The 14,372-nt window shown below is 32.9% G+C and overlaps 1 protein-coding gene across 1 annotated transcript in view; it reads left to right on the top strand.

Annotated features, from left to right (window-relative positions):
- Window positions 1-14,372, top strand: part of FBXO11 (F-box protein 11) — a 105,807-nt gene that overhangs the window by 53,236 nt on the left and 38,199 nt on the right. The gene's annotated exons all lie outside the window — the stretch shown is intronic.

Here is a 14,372-nt window from a genome sequence, read left to right on the forward strand (position 1 = left end):
CTGTGACAGGATCATTGGAATAACTTTATAGCTTCCCAGAATGATTACTGATATTTTAAACGGCTCAATACTCATTTTTAACTATGATCAGCCCTTGGCATTTGGTGATTTCACACTGTATTTTCTGCTGTTCAGGAACTGTTCTAAACACCCATCGTGAATAGTTTTTTGAAATAGGAATCATTTCTACCTCAGAGGGTTTTTTAAAATTCAATTGCATAAATATAAAAAAACATATTTTTAGTGCACCTTGTTAACTTTCACATCCCATCTCAGTTATGATAATAGCAAACATTAGAATGTGGTCTGTGCCAGCTACTGTGTTACTAGTCTTGACAACAATTTTATCAGGTGTAGGCATCATTATTATCTCTATTTTATAGATGCACTGAAAATCAGGTTAAGGAATTTGTTCAAGATGGTCTAAGTAGTTTATAAAGCTACTAAGGTTCTAACCAAAAGCCAGACACAGTCTTTCCAGAGGTTATATCCTTAGTCATTGCATTATACCATCTCCAAATATTATTGATATTTACAATATAAAAATATCAAAGGAGATACACATTATGAAAATAAAGGGTCTAATGTATATGTTGTATTTTTGTATAAAATGTTAACTCATTAACACTTTGAATAAAGTAAGATGTGAAAAAGTATTTTCATATTTTTAAATTCTTAAACATTTGTAAAAGTTTATGTTCTGTATCATAGTATTCTCATATGCTAGTAATAAGTATGTACAGTAGTATTTAACAAGACTCATTTTTATTTAGATAGCACAGTGGTTAAGAGTATGAGGCTCTGGACTAGAATTCTCTCTCATACTGTGTCTCATAGAATTGTTTTAATACTGTGTGACCTTGGGCAAGATTCTTAAACCTCCTTGTGCCTAGTTTCCTCATTAAAAATAGAAATAATATGTTCCTCACAGAGTTGATGTAGAATTCAGTGAGTTAACACATATATAAAACATTTGAAACAGTAGTGCTAAGCATGTGTAAGTTTTCAGTGTTAGGTACACTAGTAGTAGTGACCTATTACTCCTCCAATTACTTTTGTTATCATCATTTGTATTGATTATATAATAAACTTTTTTCAGCCATCCAAATTACTTCTGATGAAAATAAATAAAAACATTGTACTAGCAGTCTATTAACCTAAAAATTATTTTGTTATCATTTACTGGCTTTCTAACCATTAGCATTTCACTGAACCTTAAAACGGCTCATGTGCTCCATCACTAAAACAGGCTAATAATACCTTTCCTGTCAGGTGATCTTTTATCTGTAGAACATTACTAGACATCCTAGAGTGCCAGAAATTATGGTCTAATTATGGACCTGTGAAAGAACTGTGATGCTCAGCTCCCCCACACCCCTCTTCTAAGGTCCCTTTTCCTTCTTTGAGTAAAGTAGTTTCTTGTGTGAAAATTCACAGCAAAAGTTAAGTATTTATACACTGATGGACAGTGACTGTACTGGGGTACAGGGGGGAGACATGATACTAAGGGTGAATGTAGAACCACGTTTTTCTTGTGAAACCTTCATAAGAGTGTATTTCAATGATGCCTTAATAAAAACATTTTCTTAAGTATTTAATAACTATGAGAATATAATAGTCTTATTCTCATTTTGATCTTTATATTTTACTCTCCTGGTTATGGATGTTCTTTCCCCATAAAACTAAAAAAGCCATTTCTAAAAATGGCTAAATTTAATATGAAAATAAAGTGCAGGCTAATCGTTTTCTTTTAGGCTGTGTGCATATGGTAATTTGTGTGTCCTACTTTATACTTTCGTGATGCCTTGTGTGTGGCACTTACTGTATTGCTTCAGTTATTAGTAGCTTCCCTATTAGATCAAGTCCCTCATGATCTAATGACAGATCTTTATATTCATACTGAACAGGTGAAAATTAATAGCTTTTAATTGCTAACTTATATGAAACTTAGGTTAGCCTAGAATTAGGTTTGTCTCAACTGTTGATTTTGGGCTATAGTCATACAGATCTTGAATTAATAATACACTTGATACTATGGTTGTATCAGTTTCTCCTTTTGAATTGTCCAGTTGAACTTGAAACTTCTTCAAATTTATGAAAGTTGGCTAACTTCAAAAATAATTTTTCTTATTTGATAATATAGAAAAAATTACTGTATTAATTTTGTCAACTTTAGGAGATACTGAAAATTAGAAGTGAAAATGTGAGAATAGAAGAAAGAATTTTTAAATGTTCCATTTTGGAGTGACACTGTTTTATACTCCTTTCTCTGAAAGCAATGGGAGAAAATGACTTGGGAGAACAGAATGTGTTATGTAAGGAAAAAATGAAAATAAAGCTAAGCTATTTCCAAGGGATGTTGATCTTTGACTCAGTACTTGTTGGAGATTTTCTTTTAGTTTTCATCAAGCTAAAGTTTTGAATTCTTGTTAATTCAGGGACCCAAAGACATTTTTATATATACAGTATTGATAATTTTAAACATCAATAGATAACAGTCTACTTTATCATTGTGACTGTTTCTTAAGGTTTGGATGGCACATCTACCATGAAACATTGATGTTGTACCACATCTAAATAATGGCAGCTATATATATACTTTCTGACTCCACTCCTGCTACAGACAGTATATTTTCAGAATGACAGAAGTCTCTAATTCTTTATCTCCAGTCCAAATCACTCACTGGAGCTTGAGATCCATGTATTTAGTTTTGGGAAAATCTTCACTTGAATGTTCCACAGTACCTCAAAACTCAAAATGCAAATCTGAACTCATTTTTTTTCCCTCCTCATTTCTGTCTCACCTACAAAGAGCACTGCCTTGATACATGGCACCACCATCCATTGGATTGCCCAAATCAGTATTATTTTTGGCTCCATCCTCTTCTCTACCCCAACCCACATTCATTCAGTCACCAAGCTTTATGAATTCACCTTGTGAATATATCTGAAATCTGTTCAGTTCATACTTCAAACCATATTCATCTCTTAGCCTCCTAACAGTTTCCCACCTCCAACCGTCCATTTCCAATGGTTTTTACATTGCTTAGGTAATCTTCCAAGCACAAATCAGAGCATGTCACTGTTTTATTTAAAACTTTTAGTGGTATGCTTAGCGTTCAAGATAATATCTAAATTCTCTGAAGTGTTCATAGCTCCCATCGTAATCTGGCCTCTGCTACAGTTCCTTGAGACCTGTGCTGTAGGTGAGCACTTTCAGGTCTTCAACACACTTCCTTCTGCTTAACTAATTCGCAGTTGTGATTCATCTCAGCTTGGACTTTCTTCAAGAAATTGTCACTAATACCTCAGTATCATTTAAGATTGGATTAGATGTTCTTGTGTGTTTCCATAGTACTTTCTGCTTATCCCTATTGTAGAATGTGATCATTCTGTATGATTATTGCCTGTTTAGTTGTCTGTATCTCTCCTAAGCTTGGCTCTCAGAGGGCAAGTACAATATTCTGTCTGGTTGCTCCCCTCCTTTCCTCCCGCCCTTCCTTCCTTTCCTTTTTTCTCTGTTCATTAAAATTTCATTTAAATTATTTCTACTCAATTTATTTAAACAAAAACAAAAAGTTCACCCATTCCTCCCCCAGCCTCACCTCTGGCAACCACCGGTCTGTTCTCTGTGTCTGTGAGCTTGGTGTTGGTTGGTTGGTTGGTTGGTTTTTAGAACTCCACATGTAAAAGAGACCATACAGGGTTTGTTGTTCTCTGTCTTGTCTGACTGACTTCACTTAGCATATAAGTCCGTCCATGTTACCGCAAATACAAGATTTCATTCTGAATATTTCCATTGTACCTATATAACACAGTTACTTTTTTAAAATATTCTTTAATGAAGTATAGTTTATAGATAATCTTATATTACCACAGTGATTCAAGAGTTACCCACATTGTTAAAGCCTCACCCCAACTAGTAGTTACTATCTGTCAACATAGAAAGATATTACTAAATCATTGGCTGTGTGTTCCATGCTGTACTACCATCCCTGTGGCCAACTTATATTATGATTGAGAATTTTTGAACTCCTTTATTTCCCTTACCCTCTCCAAACACCCATCCCACTCCCTCCCCAGTGGTAACCACCTGTCACTTCTCAGTTTCTGTGAGTCTACTGCTATTCTGTTGATTTTGCTTCGTTTTTTAGATTCCACAAATAAGTGAAGTCGTATGGTATTTGTCTTTCTCTGCTTGGCTTATTTCACTAGCACAATACTATCTTCGTCCATCCATGTTGTTGCAAATGACAGGATTTGTTTCTTTTTTATGGCTGAATAATATTCCATTGTGTATATGTACCACATTTTTATCCATTCATCTGTTGATGGGCACTTCCATATCTTGGCTGTTGTAAACACAGTAAACATAGGGGTATATATGTCCTCTCAAATGAGGGATTTTGTTTCCTTTAGGTAAATTCCTAGAAGTGGAATTACTGTATACCACAATTAGTTAATCCATTCATCCATAGATGGACATTTAGTTTACTTCTGTGTGTTGACTATCGCAAATAATGTTGCATTGAACATGATGGTGTGTATGTTCCTTTTGAATTAGTGTTTTCATTTTCTTCAGATAAATACCCAGAAATGGAATTGCTGATCATATGGTAGTTCATGTTTTAATTTCTTGAGGAACCTCCATACTGAATTCCGTAGTGGCTGCACTAATTTACATTCCTTCCAACAGTGCATCAAGGGTTCCCTTTCCTCTACATCCTTGCCAACACTTGTTTTTTCTAGTCTTCTTGATAATAGCCATTCTAACAGGTGTGAAGTGATATCTCATTGTGGTTTTGATTTGCATTTCCTTGATGATTAATGATATAGAGCATCTTGTACCTGTTGTCATGTATCTTCTTTGGAAAAATGTCTATACAGATCTTCTGCCCATTTTAAAAATCAGACTGTTATCAATTAAGTGCTATGAGTTTTTTGTGTATTTTAGATGTTAGCCCCTAATCAGATACATAATTTACAAATATATTCTCCCATTCTGTAGAGTGCCTTTTCTTTTGATGGTTTCCTTTGTAGTGCAGAAGCTCTTTAGTTTGATGTAGTCCCATTTGTTTATTTTTGCTTTTATTGCATTTGCTTTTGATATCAGAAAAAAATCATCACCAAGACCTAAGTCAAGGAGATTACTGCCCATGTTTCTTCTGGGAGTTTTATGGTTTCAGGTCTTGCATTTATTTTCATAATCCATTCCAATGTAATTTTTGTGTAAGGTGTAAGATAGTGATCCAGCTTCATTCTTTTGAATCTAGCTGTCCAATTTTCCAGCACCATTTATTGAAGATACTGTCATTTCCCCATTGTGTATATTCTTGGCTCCTTTGTCATAAATTAATTAAACATATATTCATGGGTTTATTTCTGGGCACTCTGTTCTGTTTCATTGATCTATGTCTGTTTTTATGCCAGTACTATAGTCTTTTAATTACTATACCTTTGTAATATAGTTTGAAATTGGGAAGTGTGATGTCTCCAGCTTTGTTTTTCCCCAAGATTACTTTGTTGATCCAGGGTCTTTTATGGTTCTGTCCAAATTTTAGGATTGTTTATTCTATTTGTATAAAAAATGCCATTGGAATTTTGATAGGGATTACATTGAATTTAAGGTTGCTGTGTGTATAAAATGAACATTTTAGCGATGCTAATTCTTCCAATCTGCAAGCTCAGAGTATCTTTCCATTTATTTGTGTCTTTTCAGTTTCTCTAATATCTTACAATTTTCAATATACAGGTCTTTTACCTCCTTGATTAAATTTTTCCTGGGTATTTTATTCCTTTGGATGCAGTTGTAAATGGGGTACTTTCTTAATTTTTCTGATAGTTCATTCTTAGTGTACAGAAATGCAACAGATATTTCCATAATGATTTTAGATCCTGTACCTTTAATGAATTCATTTGTTCCAGCAGTTTTTTGATGTAATCTTTAGGGTTTTCTTTATGTAATAGCATGTCATCTGCAAATAGAATGTTACTTCTTCCTTTCCAATTTGGATGACATTTATTTCTTTTCCCTGCCTGATTGCTGTGGCTAGGACTTCCAATACTATGTTGAAAAAAAGTGGTGAGAGTGGGCATCCTTATCTTGTTCCTGATATTAGGGGTAAAGCTTTCAGCTTTTACTGCCAAGTATGATGTTAGCTGTGGGCTTCTCATATATGATATGTTGAGACATGTTCCCTCTATCTGCACTTTGTTAAGAGTTTTTGTCATAAACAGATGTTGAATTTTGTCATGTGCTACATCTGCATCTATTGAGATGATGATATGACTTTTATCCTTCATTTGGTTAATGTGGTGTATTTACATTGACTGACTTGTGGCTACTGAAACGTTTTTGCATCCCTGGAATAAATTCCACTTTATCATGGTATATGATCCTTCTAATGTATTGTTGAATTTAGTTTGCTAATATTTTGTTGAGGATTTTTGTATCTATATTCATCAGGAATATTGGCCTATAATTTTCTTGTGATATCATCTGGCTTTGTCATCAGAGTAATATTGGCCTCATAAGGTGAGTTGGGAAGAATTCACTCCTCTTCTATTTTTTGGAATAACTTGAGAAGAAATGGTATCAATTCTTCTTTGAATGTTTTGTAGAACATGAAAAATAACTCATCAATTAAAAAACCCAGGGATCCATCATAAAAAAACAAAACCTATCAATATGCTGCTTACAAGAGACTCATTTTCCAAGATACATCATTTGTTATGCCACAAAACAAGCCTTAAAATTTAGAAGGATTGAAATCATATCAAGCATGTTTTCTAACCACAATAAACTAGAAAACAATTACAAGAGGAAAACTGGAAAATTCACAAGTATGAGAATAAACAACATGTTACTGAACAACAAATCGGTCAAAAAATCAAAAGGAAAATTAAAAAATACTTAGAGACAAATGAAAGTGGAAATGTAACATACCAAAATTTATGGGATGCAGCTAAAGGAGTTCTAATAGAGGAGTTCATAGCAATAAATGCATACCTTAAGAAACAAGGAAACTATTAAACAATCTAACTTTACACCTCAAGGAACTAGAAAAAGAAGCCCAAAGTTAGTAGGAAGAAGGAAATAACAAAGATTAGAAATAAATGAGAGTATAAATGGACAATAGAAAAGGTCAGTGAAACTAAGAAACTGTCCTTTTAAAGGATAAAATTGACAAACATTTAGCTAGACTCACTAAGAAAAAAAAGAAAGGACTCAAATAAAATCAGAAATGAAAGAAGAGATGTTACAACTGACACCACTGAAACACAAAGGATTATGAGACTACTATGAACAAATAGACCAATAGACACCAAAACTGAAAACCTAGAAGAAATGGATAAACTCCTAGAAACAAACAACCCACCAAAAGTGAATCATGGTAAAACAGAAAATTTGAATAGACCAATTACTAGTAAAGAGATTGAGTCAGTTATCGAAAACCTCCCAACAAACAAAAGTCCAGGACAGAGGCTTCACAAAAATCCAAAGAATTAATGGTTACTCTGTTTCACTAGGACCTCGCACAGTACATGGCAGATTCATTCAAATATTTTTCACTTATTCAGGAAATATTTGTTGAACACACTTATGTCATGCAGTTTAGAATGAATTGGTCTAAATTTCTTTGAAATGAAGCCTTGTTTGAGTTTTCAGTAGTTATTTATAATATCAAAGATGTGGCTTCTGTAGATTATCATTCAGTGGTCAAAGTGTAGATATACATCTTCTTTGACCAGTCATAGATAATCCCTGTAGTTGGTGATGTGGTAAAAATTCAGCAGAATGGATGTGTGTCTGTGTGTGTATAAATAATAATACATTAATGGAAGAATATGTATAACAGTATCCTGCATAATTAAAAATTTTTAAGTTTGTAACTATATGTAAAGTACAATTAGAAACATCTGATTAAAGTGAGTTAGACTTAAAAGAACTTTTGTAATGACTTCTGGACTTCCTGCCTTAAAATATGTAAGTGAATTTTTTAAGTAAAATATTTAAATTCTAAGTTAAGTGTTTATGTCAAAAAGCATTTAAAATAAATTTTGTCTTACCTACAGTTTATTCGTGGATTTGTTTTTTAAGTAGTTGGGAAAAAGCTGTGCTAGTTCCCAACTGTGTTAGAAACAGTTGTCAAGTGTGGTTCTTTCCTCCATGAGACTGGGAGCTGTTTCTAAACACACAGTTACTAGCACAGATTTGCCTAAGTTTCCAGTCTGATCTGTAGCTATGGGTAAGTAATGTGGAATATGTATCATATTTGTGGGGTGAAAAAACTGTAAATTAAATTCTTTAAACTACCTTCTAACTTTAGGTTAGTCCCAGCCAATCAATAGTATTGTTTTTTGTAAATCTTTCAGATAGTTATAAAGGTATAAAAAAATTAAGGTGTTCTGCTAGCCCCAGAATGTATAGACTTAAGTCTCTTTTTCTATTGAAATGAGCCTTTATAAAAATGTTCAGTGCTATTTAATATCAAAGATGTTACCGATTATTTTTTGGTTAAAGAAGAATGCTTATTCTCCAGTCTTCAATTATTCCTGTGGTTCCTAGTAAGAGCAAAGACTCAAGTATATTTATATATATGTAGTAAATCTAAAATTTAGTTGTAGTAAATCTAGTATATTTATAAATAAATATTTTACTACATATATTTATAAATATGTAGTAAAATCTAAAAATTTATAAAATTTTGATGCTGTATATATGTGTGTGTATATAGCATCATTCATGATACTGATTTTAATAGTTATACCAATTACACTAAGATTCATAATACCAATTTTAAGAGGACTAATAAGGTTTTAAAAAAGGTGTGTCTGTGTATACTGTCCCAACTAGGGACATAGTTACTGAGCACTTGAAATATGGTCCATCTGAATTTGAGGCATGCTGTAAGTGTTAATACTGATCTCGAAGATGTACAACAAGAAAAGAATGTAAAAAATCTCATAATTTTATATTGACTGTATGTTGAAATGATAAATTTTAGATATAGTGGGTTAAATAAATAAAATTAATTTTTTAAAAATAGAGCTGCTAGAAAATTAAAAATTACATAATGAATTATATTCTGTTTCTGTTGGACATCTCTGATCAAGAACATTTTTGGTATTGAATTACTTTTTGTTAGTCTTAGATTGCAGCTTGACATCTAAATATTGGCATCTAATATTAGATGTAGAAGTGAGGGCTATGAAATTAAAATTGTTTAATGAAACATTATCTTGAGGTCTTGCTTTTAGACTTTGCTGTTGGAACAAAACTATAATCCTTCATGATTTCTTGGTTCTCCAATTGGAGCCAGTTTGGCAGCTACCATATGTATCATTCACTTTATACAGTGTTTCATTTATTTACTTAACAGATATTACTTGTTTCCTTTGTGTGTGCAAAATCTTATCTTGGGAATAATTCTCCATAATTTCAGAACATAAATAATAGATGTGCAATTAAATGAGTGCATAGAGTTGGAGGCAGGAAGAAATGAAGCAGTTTCTGTCTGGGTTTTTATTGTCTATAAAATAGTATGTAAAGTCATCAGAGTCCACTACTAGTGATTGTTTCCTGGAAAACCTCCTTGAATTGAGTAAAATTACAGTGTTCTCCATAGATGAGAATCAACATTTATTAAGTACTTGTTGGACACCCAGGTAAACACTGAGGAAGAATACAAGAGACCTTGCCCTTAGAGTTCATAATTTTATTAGGAAAATATGGCATATACCAAAGAAGTAAATAGCAAACATAAGGCAGCTATTGGGTGGTAAAGAATATATGGTATGTATACAGTACTACAGGAATTCAAAGAAGGAAGAGAACACTTAATGACTAGAGATTGTTTTTTTTGTTTTTTTAAACTTTCTCCTTTGCTTCTTATTACAGTGTGGCCAAGTGATCCTTTCCAAGTGACCCTTTTTAAATATCTTCTGGCAGTGTACCTGATTCTCAGAATAGTCAGTAATTTTTTTAAACTGCATAGAGGTTCAGCACAGATTCTTTACCTCAGCACGAATAAGAGTTTAATACAGTTGTTTTAGAACTGATGTTTGAGTGCTTTAGAACAGGACAGTGTTTATAAACGGAAAGTTGAACTTACTGTGGTATTACATGATTCAGAGCATGTAGCTTCATGTATTTATTTGGTGTAAACTTCAGGTTGCAGCCGCATTGATCAACACCTTCCATTCCCTCTTACTACCTCTGAATTCCTTACTTCTCAGCCTTTAGTATATGCTGTGTTGATGGTGAGAAGGAAAGAAGAATTTCAGGATGGGAGTGGGTGGGTAGGTAACAACTGTAGTAATAAGATCTATAGAATTTAAACAGGAGTGGGAGTGGGATGAAAGATAAGGTTGTATAGGATGAAAAGTATGTAAGAATGTACTTTTGAATGTTGTAGAGACTACTAGCAGCATGGTAAACCAAGCTGATAATCATCAAATGTAACACAAAATAAGAGCAAAACTACTAAATGCATAACTAAACTCTAAAGAAAAAAAGAGGAATTTCTCAGGTGCCAGAAATAAGAAAAATCAAATCAAAGCAGTAAGGTGCTGGTGCTGCTTTATAACATAGCACAGGGAACTTTCAGTCCTGGATGTGTGTGTGTGTGTGTATATATATATCCTAAGCAGTCTGGGATAGAATCTTAGTAGTGCACATGTGGGGATAGGAGATGTGGCCTTGGGTCTTTTCAAAGTAGAGCTAGCACCAAGACCCGAGCGTGTGGCCTAGAACCTGAAACAACTTCCCCAATTGTGCACAGGTTTTTTTAAGTGCCCAATGATAGAGCAAAATCTAAAAGAATGTAAAATAAGGGTGTATAAAATGATTAAAAGGATAAAAAAAGGAAATGAAGCCTGATGATGTAACAGGCTAGTATGAAAAAAAAAATACTTGTAAAAGAAAAGTAAATCACCTTTCAGAAATTAAAAAAATAATCACGGAAATTAGCTTTACATGGCTTTTATAAGCAGGTTAGGCAGATATTCTTACTTTGGCTGAAAAGGTAAGAAAATCTAGCAATAAATGGTTAAGAAAAATGAAATTTAAAGTATAATCATGCAAGAGTAAAAAGTTGAAAATACAGGGTTGAAAAAATATTAGGCTTTTATAAAACAAAACAAAAAAATATTAGGAAAATATCAGGCAAAAATAGATTTTTAAGGTAAAGTATTATTAATAATAAACCCATTGCATAACAGTGAAAGAAATAATTCACCAGGAAGAAATAATCTTGATACTGTTATGTCCAAGTAACATTATTTCAAAGTATATAAAGCAAGAATTTACATACTGAAAATAAGTGGACTACCTACCAATATAGTGGGAGATTTTAGCACATATCCTTCAGAAGCCAATAGATAAATCAGTCCACTACCACGACCACCACTCCCAACAAAAATAAAAGCATAGAATATTTGAACAACCCAATTAACAACATTGATCTTTTAGATGTGATTAAACTTGACTCTCAAAAACAGAATGTAGATATTCTTTCAAGAACAGGAAACATTTATAGAAATTAACCACCTATCAAAGTACAAAGAGATGACTCCACAAACACCTAGGAATATCACACTGGCTGTATTTTCTGACTACAGTCCAATACATAGAAAATTTACTTCGTTTTCCAAGTTTCATTTTTAAGTAATATTTATGGAATAATATTTGAAATAATAGTAGCTGAAACATTTATTGAACATAATATGAGCCAAGCCTACTGCTGAGGTTTTTGCATGTGTTACTCTGTTTAAATACTTTCAGCAGCCCTGTGATTTTAAGATACTGTTACCATTTTTAACAGATGAAAAAAATTGAGGCTTAAAATGGTTAATTTGCCCAAGGTCTGCTGTTAGAAAACCTGTTTTTTAGTATAACACTGTTGAACCCCACCCACCCACCTTTTAAAAATAACTTCATCATTGTAAAATATAGCCAGGTACAGAAACTAATATGAAGCATATAGCTTATTGAGTTATTAAGGTATTAAATTATTATTAAGGTTGGTATTGTAATAGCAACAGGTCAAGAAAAAGAACGTTGCCAGCCACTGCAGAACCCTTTTAATATACCCTATTCCAATGATAATCCCCTGCCTTCCTCCGCAGAAGGCATTGTTATGATAACCTCCTTTTGGCTTTCTGTTTATAATTTAAATACCAAGGTATGTTCTTAAACAGTATGCTTTAGTTTTGCTTTTTTTTTTCCTCACTATTTTTTCCATGCAATTTATTTGTTGAAGAAATTGGTGTAGTTTGACCATTTATAATTCTCACAGGTTCAGTGAGATTCAGATTTGATGTTTTGGCAGTACTGTGTAGGTGGTGGTGTATTCTTCCATCGGGAGATACATGAAGTCTCTTTTCTTTTGTGATATTAGGAACTGTTGATAACAATTGAATCCATTTTTAGAGATTGCAGATTTTCATTATTTCTAGTTTTATTATTACTCACTTTTGCTGGAATGTTTCTGTAGGGAAGCTTCTGCTCATATCTAGTATTTGGTTACCTGGTAGTTCACTTTATATAAGAGAAGAAGAGAAGAAGAAGAAATGTTATTTCCTGTTATTTACCAGTTTCAAAATGATGAATTGGTTGGTTTTCACTAGCAATTTCAAAGTAACCTTTTCTCCCCTTAAGAGTCATTATAAACTCACAATTTAAATATATTTCTTTCAGTCCATTCCAGTTGTTACTACTGATGTTCATCTTTGGCCATTGGGAGCCTCTTCAAATTAGCTCCCTGCCATCATGAAATTACATATGTATGTAAAGCATATGTAGCTTTAAAATATACATATACTAAGCACATTCTTTACATTTTGTCTTTTATACTCACTATATATTAGAGATAATTCCTTATCAGTTTCTATAGAACTGCTTTATTTTTTGTAATGACTACATAAGTCTATTGTATAAGCTATACCATAGTTTATTTAACAAATCCTTATTGATGAACATTTTATTGTTACCCTGCAGTATTATAAACACTGCTGTAGTGAATATCTTCGTACATACTACTTTGTCCACAGGTATGAGTGAATATAGCTACAGAATCAATTCCCAGAAATAGAGTTGCTAAGTAGTAATAACTGTTGCCAAATTGCTCTCCTTAGAGCAATTAAGAACTATTTTTTATTCTCATATTGTCCTTTGATGATACTAATATGTGATTGAACTTTTTTAGTATTTGATAATTTGCTACATTAAAAAAAAATCTCATAGTTACTAGCATTTCATTTGTATTTCCTTATGAACTGGCTGTTCATGTTCTTGGCCCAATTTTCTATTGATATGTTGATCTTTTCCATATTGATTTTGTAGGCACTCAGATATGATAAGGAAATTACCTTCTTGTGAAATATGCTGCAAATATGTTTTCTGATTGTGTTGCTTCCTTTAACTGTGTTTGTGGTTTTCATTTTCCAAGCAGAATTTTTAAAATTTTTTATATTAATGTATTCATTTTTTTAAACAATCTAAACTTGGAGAATTACATGTACAGTACAAAAAATTTTCCCCTAAATACTCAAGAGTAAGTTGCCAGCCTGTTGTCCTGTCTTTTCCTAATCGTAAATGTGCATTTCCTACAAACAAGTATATTGGTTGATATCTGATAGCACACAGTTTCAGTATATCCTGTTAATGATGATGTTGACTTTGATCTCTTGATTAAAGCAGGGTCTGATTGGCATCTCTACTATAAAGTTTTTGTTCTTCCATTTGTAGTTAAGTGTTTTGTATGGGGGAGGTACTTTAAATATCCCATTCTTTATCAGACTTTCAGTTTATTCATTCATATTTATAGTAGTATGAATGTATCTGTTGCTATCCATTCAGTGGATTGTAATCCCATTCTATCGTTATGGATTTTGATGCTGTAACTTAAGTTTACAAGTGGGTGACCATTTGGGGTAATTTCTGTGTCCTTTTGACATGTTCTCATCATTCTTTGAGCACTTTTTTTGTTTCTGCCACAAAATATTCCAGGCTCATCTTGTATTTTCCCCTACCCAGAATCAGCCATTTCTCCAAGGGCCCCTTACTCCTTTTATAGAAAATATTTCTCAGAAGCCAAGATCCAGATACTAGTCATGGCTACTGCTATTGGAGTGTCACTGCTTCCAGGCTCTGTCAGTGGACAGAGCTAGGGAATGTTCACATGTATATCCACTTGTATCCAGACATTCCCATCTATGTTTATTTCTCTAAGTATAAAACACACTGATACTGTCAACTCCAGTCTTAACATCATAGGGTTTATTCTAGCTTTCTCTCTTTATATTCTAAGTCTTGACAGAAACCAGCTTCCCTTATCCTCTACAATTATTTAATTATCTGTTGAACATAC

This window comes from Manis javanica, chromosome 1 (genome assembly GCF_040802235.1).
Source record: "Manis javanica isolate MJ-LG chromosome 1, MJ_LKY, whole genome shotgun sequence".
Taxonomy (NCBI): Eukaryota; Metazoa; Chordata; class Mammalia; order Pholidota; family Manidae; genus Manis; species Manis javanica.